The sequence below is a fragment of the Sander lucioperca genome, chromosome 14 (genome assembly GCF_008315115.2).
Source record: "Sander lucioperca isolate FBNREF2018 chromosome 14, SLUC_FBN_1.2, whole genome shotgun sequence".
Lineage (NCBI taxonomy): Eukaryota > Metazoa > Chordata > Actinopteri > Perciformes > Percidae > Sander > Sander lucioperca.
Genome location: NC_050186.1, coordinates 11,709,360 through 11,720,619, shown reverse-complemented (window position 1 = coordinate 11,720,619; position 11,260 = coordinate 11,709,360). Strand labels below are relative to the sequence as shown.

General features: G+C 41.6%; 1 protein-coding gene across 4 annotated transcripts in view; it reads left to right on the top strand.

Moving 5' to 3' along the window:
• The first annotated feature begins 75 nt into the window (after positions 1–75).
• The window catches only part of zmiz2 (zinc finger, MIZ-type containing 2), a 43,082-nt gene continuing 31,897 nt past the window's right edge, over positions 76–11,260 (top strand). For all 4 annotated transcript variants that reach the window (XR_004895069.1, XR_004895070.1, XM_035991761.1 and 1 more), the window contains exon 1: positions 76–294. The gene's annotated coding sequence lies outside the window, so the exon portion shown is untranslated. The remainder of the gene's footprint in view (positions 295–11,260) is intronic.

Genomic DNA, 11,260 nt, shown 5'->3' with positions numbered 1-11,260 from the left:
CAAGCTTTTTTCTTATCAGTTACAGCTTATGGGTGGAGTTTACAACACACAAGAGTAGCATCATTATACTTATTATTTATAGTTTACTTACTCCCCAGCAGTCTGGGGTGTGACAAGTAAAATAAAAATATATTATCAATACGCTCGACAACACGGTAATCAAGCAGCCTTGTCTTGTCTTGTTAGCCGTTGGACTGCGACACTAGCTAGCTAGCCGCTGAGCTAGCCGCTGAGCTAACCGTCTACAACCAAGCGGCTCTTCATCGTTCGTCTGGCAGCCGGAGCAGGCAAAAGGTAAGCTTCGGTTACAGTCATTAATTTTCAAGCTATTTGCTTGCGATATCATGTAGCTAGCTAAATGTTCAGTCAATGTAACGTAAAACAAGCTAAGGGCTACGTAAAACAAGCTAACTAAATAGCCGTTGGGAGCTAACGGTGCCATCGGCGCAGCAGCAGCAGCAGCAGCGTGTTAAAGACCCTCCACACAGCTCTTGTTTCCAGTTCCTTGCACTGACAAGACAGATACTTCAAACATGAGGATATAACACTGCATTATCACCTAGATATTACATTTATTATAAGCACTATTTCCCAATTATACTTGCGTTTTGCGGTGAGCTGCAACATTTTTTTTTTTAACCAGCTCAGCTCAGGTAGGTGAATCGAAACATTTGCTATTATCTTTTTTAGTAATTGATAACACACACACAGAGAGAGATAGAGGGAGAGAGAGAGAGAGGGAGGCTGCACTCCTCCACAGCATGTACACTGCATGCTTTGTTCTGCTTTGCACTGCTGCAAATTTGAGCAGCATGTTTTTGTTTTTATGGTTGCAGGAACATTTTGCATTCAGATATTATTTGCATGATTTCAACACAGAAAACCAAATCCTAGGAAAGGAAATTCTGCTTGTTCTACTTAACAAAAGCTGATTTGACACCCTTGATGCTTCACACAACAGTTGCTTTATTATGCATGAGTTGTTGTTGTATTGCAATGTATTTTATGAGGTAGCCAGAGCCTGTTTTTTCCCCTTTTTGGACATGACTTCCTGAATGTATCATGGGTACAATAACATGTTGTCTTGGCTGGAAGCCAGGCTGGGGTAGTTATTTCGGCTCAGTGCTCATATGAAAAGGCAGAGAAGTCTTGAATGAAGATGGTGGTTAAAAAGACTGACAGCTACAGTCTGAGCCTGCTGATGTTTGATACATCCAGATGTTTTGGGGTTTTCTGTAGGACGTGTCCTGTGTGCACCTTGTTGATCTGTAACCATATTAGGGCTGCTATATTATGGGAAACATCCTAATCACAATTATTTTGGTCAAATCAGGATTATTTAACACGGTTACTGACTTTTGGAAAGATGTTGCGTTTATTGAACTTAAAAAAACAGTGAAACAGTTAAAAAAATCAAGAGTGAAAACACCTTGAACTGTGATATTTCCCTTTTATACTTTTACTTTTTGAACTTTTTGAATTCGCCTTCGGAACCCAAGATAAAATAGGCGTTTACTTACAAAATGTAATGTTCGAAATAATCGTTTTTTCTCACCCAACCTTACTTTAAATACTGTTGGGTAGTTTCTAAATTTCCCACCGGGGATCAATAAATAATTGTAACCTTTTTTATCTATAATAATACATCGTAGTTTATTTATTGATTATATTTTGTTATTAATCTGAATCTGCAAAGTAGCTAAATCAGTCAGATAAATGTAGTGCAGTGATATGTACAATATTTCCCTCTGAGATGTAGTGGAGTAGAAGTAGAAAGTAGCAGAAAAAATGCCTGGAAATACTCAAGTAAAGTACCAGTACCTCGAAAATGGACTTGAGTAAATGTACAAAGTTACTTTCCACAACAACAACATATAATAGGCCCTTCAGACCTTTTAATTTATCTTTTCTTCACAGTGTCTATAAGGCCCTATTTTAATGATCTAAGCACACGGCCTGAAGCACCTGGCGCAGGTGCGTTTAGGGCGTGTCCAAAGTTTTTTTGATGGCGGAAAAAAGGGTCCGTGCGCCGGGCGCATGGTTCTAAAGGGTTGTACTTAGTGTCTTAATTAATCATAGTTGTGTTTTGGGCGTAACATGCAATAAACCAATCAGAGATCATCTCCCATTCCCTTTAAAAGCCAGGTGCGTTTGGACCTTGGAGCATTGCTATTATGATGGAGGATTTGCTGAGCAGGAAGGAGAGATTTTCAGGAGAAGAAACTGATCTGCTCGTGCGTGAAGTGAAAGTGCGCGAGCAGATCATATCATAACACTATTTCACATTGTAATATTTTTATTTGTAATCTTCTGCATGTGTGTGTGCTGCTGTGCGTCCCTGTGTGTGTAACAAGCATAGTGTGATCACGCTGTGCACGAGCCTAGGCGCATTTTACTAATTTGCTGTTAAAATAACAATGAAATGCAGCGTTATTGACTTTAGACCAGGTCTTTGTTGGTCAATGGTGCGATCACTTCCCACTGCCTCAAGATAGCAATACGCCCAGAATGCACCTGAACACACCTCCCTGTAAGACCAGCACGCCCAGAATGCACCTGAACACACCTCCCTGTAAGACCAGCACGCCCATGGGCGCAAAGATGGGCGCAGGTGCATTTGCTGTTTAAATTAACAAAGACACTTGCGTCGGGCTTTGCGCCGCACTGCGCCGGGTGCAAGATAGGGCCCCATATGTCTTTTATTTGTTGTAGACAGTCTTTCATTCCTCGGAGTAATAATATCTTGTCTTTTCATTGTTGCATTTTGCTCTCATGATGACTGGTGCTCCGCTGTATTTAAGAGGCTTTTAATTTGTAATCTCTCAGATGCCATTGAGACTTTGAATTAGAGCTTTATTAAAGGCAGGTGCACCGCAAGATCAACCGGTAAGGCTTGTGTATTGTGCAGTCTGTTTTCATCCAGCAGTCGCGTTATCCGACAGTGACCTTCTTCAGAACTTCTCTTTCAGTACTTTCCAGACATTATTGGGAGTAGATATTGGCTGTCAAGCCCTTAAAGGTATAATGTGTTTGATTTTCCTAATAGACTAATACAAAAGTAATCCCTCTCAGTCATCACTTACGAATGCAGTCTTGCACAACGATTGTGTAATAAATCCTCTCTTCATGAAAGTTATAATCTTCAAACCATTAAAAAAAATCCTGATTATACCCCCCAGTCATCGTCGATGACCTGCCATTTACTCAAGTATAGGCAGTGTTGGAGGAAGTATCCAGCTTTACCTAAGTAAAAGTACTAATACCACACTATAAAATACTTTGTTACAAGTAAAAATATGTATGTAACACTTATGGATTCTGGAAACATGAAATGACACCATGAAATAAATCAGTTTCAAAATAGTTTCAATTTTCTGTAGGGCTGCAACTAACGATTACTTTCATTGTTAATGAACCTGTTGATTAATTTCTCCATTAATAGATTAGTTGTTTGGGCTATAAAATGTCAGAAAATTGTGACAAATGTTGATCAGTGTTCCCCAAAAAGACCAAGATGACGTCCTCAAATGTCTTGTTTTGTCCACAACTCAAAGATATTCAGTTTACTGTCCCAGAGGAGAGAAGAAACTAGAACATAGTCACATTTAACAAGCTGACATCAGAGAAGTTTAACTTTTTTTTCACAAAAAAATGACTCGGAACAGATTAATCGATTATCGGCTACATGGTGGCCCAATGGTTAGCACTGTGGTCTCGCAGCAAGGAGGTTCTGGGTTCGAATCCAGGTCATTCCGGGCCTTTCTGTGTGGAGTTTGTACGTTCTCCCCGTGTTTACCTGGCTCTGATCTGGAGTTGGTCCCCGGGTGCTGTGATTGGCTGCCCACTGCTCCCTTGAGGGATGGGTTAAATGCAGAGAATGAATTTCGCTCCATGTATGTATATGTGACAATAAAGTACCTTTACCTTATTGAAATAGTTGGTGAATAATTTAATAGTTGACAACTTATTGATTAATCTTTGCAGCTCTGTCAAATCAATCAATCGATTAATCGCTGAAACATTTCAGATTACATTTTTGGGTATTTTAATCTATAACAATGCGACACATCACATTTTATACATTTGTATGTTTTTGTTTGCAAAATTCCTAAGCTGAAAAGTAACTTAAGAAATACAGTTATCAAATAAATGTTAATGCAGTAAAAAGTACAATATATCCCTCTGAGAAGTAGTGGAGTAGAAGTATAAAGTAGCAGAAAATGTACATGTACCCAGAGGTGTAGTCTAGTTTATTGTAGTGGGTATACTACGTTAATCTCTCTGCTTGTTCCGAAGCATTTCTTCAGTTTACGGTAACATTACTTGACCCGTATTTTCGGAAAACAAATATCTAAAGTGAAAGTTTTGTCCCAAAACAACGTTGTTACGTATCATTGCACATTTCTAAGTGGGTATATGGAAATTCTGGAGCTTTCTTAGTGAGTATACGGCATATACCTGCGTATCACGGAGACTACACCACTGCATGTACCTGAAACAGAACTAGAGTAAATATGCTTAGTTACATTCCACCACCGAGCAGCGGGTGTCATTATTTATTTATTTATTTAAGAAAAAAAAGAATTTTTAAAGATTTCTTGGGGCATTTTATGCCTTCATTTTGTCAGGACAGCTGAAGACATGAAAGGGGGAGAGAGAGGGGGAACGACATGCAGCAAAGGGCTGCAGGTCGGAGTCGAACCTGCGGCCGCAGCATCGAGGAGTAAACCTCTATATATGGGCGCGCGCTCCACCAACTGAGCTTCCCGGGCGCCCCGTGGGTATCATTATAAAGGATTCACTGAACCTTGATTGATTCATTCACACGGTGGTCAGACTGGCAGCTAATAAATTATGTAAAGTGTATTTGTTTATTTTGATTAAGTAGCGGAGGGAGTATTTAATCATCTTTCCTGACTAGCTGCCAACCTCTCTTCCCCTCCAGCAATTCATACGTACTTGAACATTAATAGCTGATTTCTCTTGACTTGAATTGATTATTAGTTTAATTGAATTTGATTATAGCTGTTTGGCTCCTATTGTAATCAGCAGCATTAAGCTAATCCGTAGAGACTTCAGCGTGTTTGGAATTAGTGTTACGTGTTTTAATTATAAAACGTAAGTTTGATGATGATGATGATGATTACTTTAAAACAGTTACACTGTAAAGTCTGTTGGACTTCACTGTATCACAGCAGTCCAGGCATGAAATTATGATGAAGAGGTTCCATTAAAACATCAACCTTTTTATTTGGTTGTTTCAAGTTGATTTCATTAAAAGCTATATTGTCAGGGTTCAACATAAAGGTTATTTTTTCACTTGTCCAGTCGGGCAAGCAATGAAAGGTTTTTACTTGCCCGAAGTCAGTTTATACCCTAACCCTTTACAAGTTTTTTTCGGAACAAACTTTGAAAAAAAGGGTTTAAAAAATGTATATGTAGCTCAACCGGTAGATCGTGCGCCCCATGTACCAAGGCTCAGTCCTTACAGTAGCGGTCTGTGGTTCAAGTCCAACCCGAGGCCCTTTGCTGCATGTCGTCCCCACTCTCTATCCCCCTTTCCTGTCTACAGCTGTCCTATCAATTAAAGGCATTTAAGCCCCCAGAAAATAATCTTCAAAAAAACGTCAAAAGTGCCAAAAAGAACGCCAGAAAAAAACATCACAAAAAGCATCAAATGTCAGAAAAACCCCTTTTTAAAAGCCTAAAAAAGCATCAAAAGCGGAAGAAAATGCATCAAAATCACCCACTCAAATCCTGATTGGCCGACTGCACATTCAAATCAAATCATTCGACAAGCGCTCACCGACGTGGGCAAGAGAACGACAACGTCCTTTATCATACGATGATGCCCAAACGGGCAACTGGGTTGTTATGTTTACTGGCCCAATGTGGCGTTTTACTTGCCCCGGGCCATCGGGCAACCCTTATTGTTGAACCCTGAGCATGCAACTATTTTTTATTAATGAATAAGGTTGGGTACCGAAACCTGGTGCTAATACGGCACCGGTGCCTTAACGACCGGTATCTACCGGACCGAATAGCAACGCAGATTTCGGTGCCTCATTTCGGTGCCACTTAAACGTCTTGCACTGCTCTCTGATGCTCCGAAACAGACGTTAGAGGCAACAGACGCATCGCTGCACGTGACGCTAGTTAACATTACACTTGACAGCAGATGACGTTAGCCTACCGTTAGCTAGTAGCTGGCTTAAACACGGTTAAAATGCTGACAGCCAAACGGTGTAAAGTGTGACTGTATTTCACTGTAGAGGCTTCCAGCAGCGGGACGTAACAGTAACCATGAAATAACTTTGTCCAAACAAACTTCTACAATCAGGAACTTTCTGATCAAAAGATGAGTGTACACAAAATTAAAAAGAGGTTTAAACCCGAAGGCGATCCTTAACATAAAATTAATCTCCGTCTATTTTGATATTTGATTCAACATTCCAGTCTTTTTTTTAAGCCAGAAAGCAAAACATTTGCTGATTCAAGTTTCCTTAAAATGGGAATTTTTTTTTTTTATTACTGTAAACTGAATATTTTGGGTTTTTTGGGCTGTTGATCAGACTAAATAAGAGATATAAAGACTTCCCCTTAGACTCTTTTATCCATTGTGTCTTGACATTTCATAGAATCAAGAAAATAATCATTGGTTGAATCCTTTCTGCATCAGTATTTGATTGCAACCTTAACCTAATTAAAACAGCTGGTTCACACAATGTGTAGACAATTGTTCCATGGTATTATGTAGAGCTGCAACGATTAGCCAATTGGTTAGCTAACTCTGCAACTGTTTACCGAATCAATTGTCATTTTTGTTCAAATGTTTGATTATTCCAGCTTCTCAAATATGAGACTTTGCTGCTTCTCTTTGGCTTAGATTTTGGACTCTAACGTTGCACAAAACAAGAGGAAATCCCTTTCGGGCAGTGGGAAATTGTGATTGGCATTTTTGTAGGGCTGCAACAACGAATCGATAAAATCGATAAAATTCGGTTATTAAAAAAAGTTGGCAACAAATTTCCTTATCGATTCGTTGTGTCGCGCGACACGCCACTCTGTCGCGGAGATAAAAGCAATTGAGGTGAGTGCGGCGCGGAGCGAAAGAAAAGAAGAAAGAGCCGAGCTGGGGTAGAGGAAATACGGAGAGAGACCAGAGAGACCCTTAACGTTCTGAAACACACGGCGGAGGCAGAGAAATCAGTACGACCTAAGTCATCCAAGGTGTGGGAGCATTCACACTAAATAAATCGAAAACATGTTAATTGCAAGATAAGCAAAAGCGACACGGCATGGCACGGGCGCACCACGGTGATGATTCAGCACCTAAAACGTAAACATGTTGGAGTCCTTGATGAGGAGGAAGGGAGTTCAACAGCAGGGTAAAGTCACACAATCCTACTTTAGTTCCGTTCTGAAGTGAGGAACGTAACGTCCCTCTTCTGGTGCTGGTGTGGCGTTTACTCGTTATCTAACTTGACTAGCATGACAAGCTAGCGTTAGCTCGTTAATAACAGTAGTAAAGCAGGACTAAAGACACGTTTTTATTCACTCGCCTTTTTTGGCCCATTAATTTTTCAATCTGTTGTCATGTATATATTCTGTGTTTGGTCCCATATCAGTTATTGTTGACAAATATATTTGTGTGTGTTGTACTTTTTAATTTCATTTTAAAGTTCTTTTATAGCACTTGGACATCTTAAGCTGTGTTTAAATGTGGTGTACAAATGAACTTAACTCGCACTTACTACAATGATGGTAATAATTCAAGTGTGTGTGTGTGTGTGTGTTGTCTGTATCTGCTCTTTGGGTTACTTACCTTAACACAACTATTAACTAAAACAACAAGTATATATGTAAGTATGTATCGAGTTGATGTAAATTAATGTTTTTTTGTTTTTTTATCCGATTCATCGATTAATCGAAAAAATAATCAACAGATTAATCGATTATTAAAATAATCGTTAGTTGCAGCCCTACATTTTTGAATGGTTTTCTGACTGTTCATAGACCAACAAATGAATCGATTAATTGAGAAAATAGCCGTTAGTTGCAGCCCTAGTGTTATTTGAAAAGGCAAATTGGAAATAAATGTGAGTTAATAAACTTGAATCAGACCTTCTCTGTTATCTGTTTCATCTGCTTTTTTGCACAAATAGCTGGAATCAGTCCAGACAAAACAGCGTTTGTAGTGGCTGAAAGCAGAGGGTCAGCGGAGGGTTGATTCAATGCCTCCAGTGTTTTTTTTGCTGTCAGTGTGATGGCATTCGCTGAGATGTAGCTAAGAGGGAAAGGGCGGGAAGATAAATTTGCAGTTGGGTTGATAGAGTAGCGGGTAAAGAGAAGCTCAGGAGGTTGAGGTCAAAAGAGACGAGAGAGCAGTGTGAGAGAACAGTGTGTCTCAGTCGTTCCACTGCAGGTACAGTCTGTGCAGCTTGTGATAGAGACCCACCTTTTGCATGTCCTTCGTCCTTTGTGTGGTTTAGCTGCTCAGCTGTGATGGAAGTTACAAAGTGCTGTCTGGAGGCTGACGATGTCTTTTGATAGGAGGGAAATCAGGGGTGAATCCCAAAACTCGTATTGCAGAATCAGAATCTGCAAAAGATTTATTACCAAGTAAACACAGCACTTACAAGGAATTTGCCTTTGTTGTTGGTGCATCATATATAAACATATTAAACGTTAATATGAAATAAGCAAACGATAAATACAGAAACAAATAACACATACATAGAACTATTTAACATTAAGAAAAACAAAAACGGAGCTGATTTGATAGCTCCTCGCTTGCACCAGACGTCGTTTGAGCCCGCTTTCGTGAAGGACGTCGAAAAGATCTTATTCCTGCGCTGAGAATCAAGGGTGAAGGATGGAGGAGGGATCTCTGAAGAATATATGAGTGAGGATGGAGGAGGGATCTCTGAAGAGCTATGAGCGGGGATGGAGGAGGGATCTCTGAGGAGCTTTGAGCGAGGATGGAGGAGGGATCTCTGAAGAGCTATGAGCGAGGATGGAGGAGGGATCTCTGAGGAGCTATGAGCGAGGACGGAGGAGGGATCTCTGAAGAGCTATGAGCGGGGATGGAGGAGGGATCTCTGAAGAGCTTTGAGCGAGGACGGAGGAGGGATCTCTGAAGAGCTATGAGCGAGGATGGAGGAGGGATCTCTGAGGAGCTATGAGCGAGGACGGAGGAGGGATCTCTGAAGAGCTATGAGCGAGGATGGAGGAGGGATCTCTGAGGAGCTATGAGCGAGGACGGAGGAGGGATCTCTGAAGAGCTATGAGCGAGGATGGAGGAGGGATCTCTGAGGAGCTTTGAGCGAGGACGGAGGAGGGATCTCTGAAGAGCTATGAGCGAGGATGGAGGAGGGATCTCTGAGGAGCTTTGAGCGAGGATGGAGGAGGGATCTCTGAGGAGCTATGAGCGAGGATGGAGGAGGGATCTCTGAGGAGCTATGAGCGAGGATGGAGGAGGGATCGCCGAGGAGCTATGAGCGAGGATGGAGGAGGGATCTCTGAGGAGCTACGAGCGAGGAAACGAGAGCAGCCTTCCCGGAAGCCGTGCAGCTGAAAGCCATTGCTAACTCCGCCCATACAACTGAGTTACATAACAATGGTAGGGTAGAAATTTGGCGTAAACAGCATTACTAATCTTGTAGTCTGGCAGTGCTAGCTCTCGTAAGGTCTGGCTACACCACAGATGCAGTTTGCATCTCTTTAACCCAATCACAATCCTCTTGGGCGGTGCTGAGCTCCGGACGCTGCAACGGTGACTCTGCTAAATAGTCTCAGGATGGAACCCGCAAAAGAAAACGCCACATACAATAATAAATGAAGATAACTGTTGACACGATACAGTAACGTGAGCTATTAAATGATGGTACATGGTTAAACGTAGTTTGCTCTTTCCAGTGTATCTCCGTGTGTACTCCGTCCACAGCAATCCCACCAATCGCTCCCAAAGCGTCCCCGTTAGAAACAGTGGCGGTTCTAGACCATTTCAAATGAAGGGGCCCGGCTAGGCCCACATGCGATTTTAGTGGTACCAAATAAAAGCACAAGTGTTACATAGCACCAACCCTCCATAGATTGGGTTCTACAAAAGACTGACAATACATATAACAATAAACAAAGAAGAAGAATACTCATTTAGTGTTGACTTACATTTTATTTATCTCTGCACATGAATAATATCCCCTCTTTGTAAAGGTGGGGTTAAACATGAATGAAAATATTTGCCACAATTAGGGGGGCCAGAGGGGGGTCGAGGCTTAAAATGAAGGGGGCACTGGCCACCCCCTCCCCCACAATCATTCACCGAAAGAACCAAGCAGGCAATGGACTTCTTTTGATCCAGAGTACTGATCTTGAAACCCCTTTTTTATCGATGCTTGAGTAGAGTACATCGAATGAATGGTAAGCTGACAAATCTGCTGCATTTGAATAAAAATCATAATGATCTGGGCTGCTCTAACTGCAAATCAATGATCCCCAACAATGCCAAGTAAATGTGGTCTTCAGTACTCTGAATTGAATATTAGGTCAACAGAAGAACATTTACTCAATTATATGAGAACTCTTTAGGTAGTATCATAGAACAGTCTAAGGTCTTTTAAAAGCCTAAAAGATTTAGGGCTTTTAAGAAAACATTCGGGGCTGTAGCCCCAGAAGCCACGCCCCTCCACTCTCCCCTGCACAACATGTGGGGTGTCTGACCCAAATCTGCAAATAGGAAACCAAACAGAGGACATGAGAGGAGGGGGTGGGGGGGGGGGGGGCGTATGGGATGTCGGAAAATTAGCATGTCACTGTCAGATAAAGAAAATCATTAGCGGGAGTGGGGATGAGGAAAATGTAGGAAAATAGAGAAAACATCTGGTATTGAAGGAGGGAGAGTGGCGGATAAACATGCAGGGGTGTTATCAAATGAAGCAAATCGCAGAACAAGATGATTCCTCTCAGCGGCAGAACAAGTGTCGGTGTGCTGCTGAGAGAAGAGTCTGCCTCTTCACATCTCTGTTCTCTTAAATTCCTTTTGAAATCAGCAAGCTAAATTTAGCTTCCAGCACCCTTCCCTCCCCCCTCCTCTGAGAGGTATCAGAGCTACAGCAGTCAGCGATAGGCTAACGTTTTGATGTGCGTGCGCACACACACACACACACACACACACACACACACACACACACACACACACACACACACACACACACACACACACATTAAAGCGAGTGGCTCTGAGTGGGAGGGCACTGTG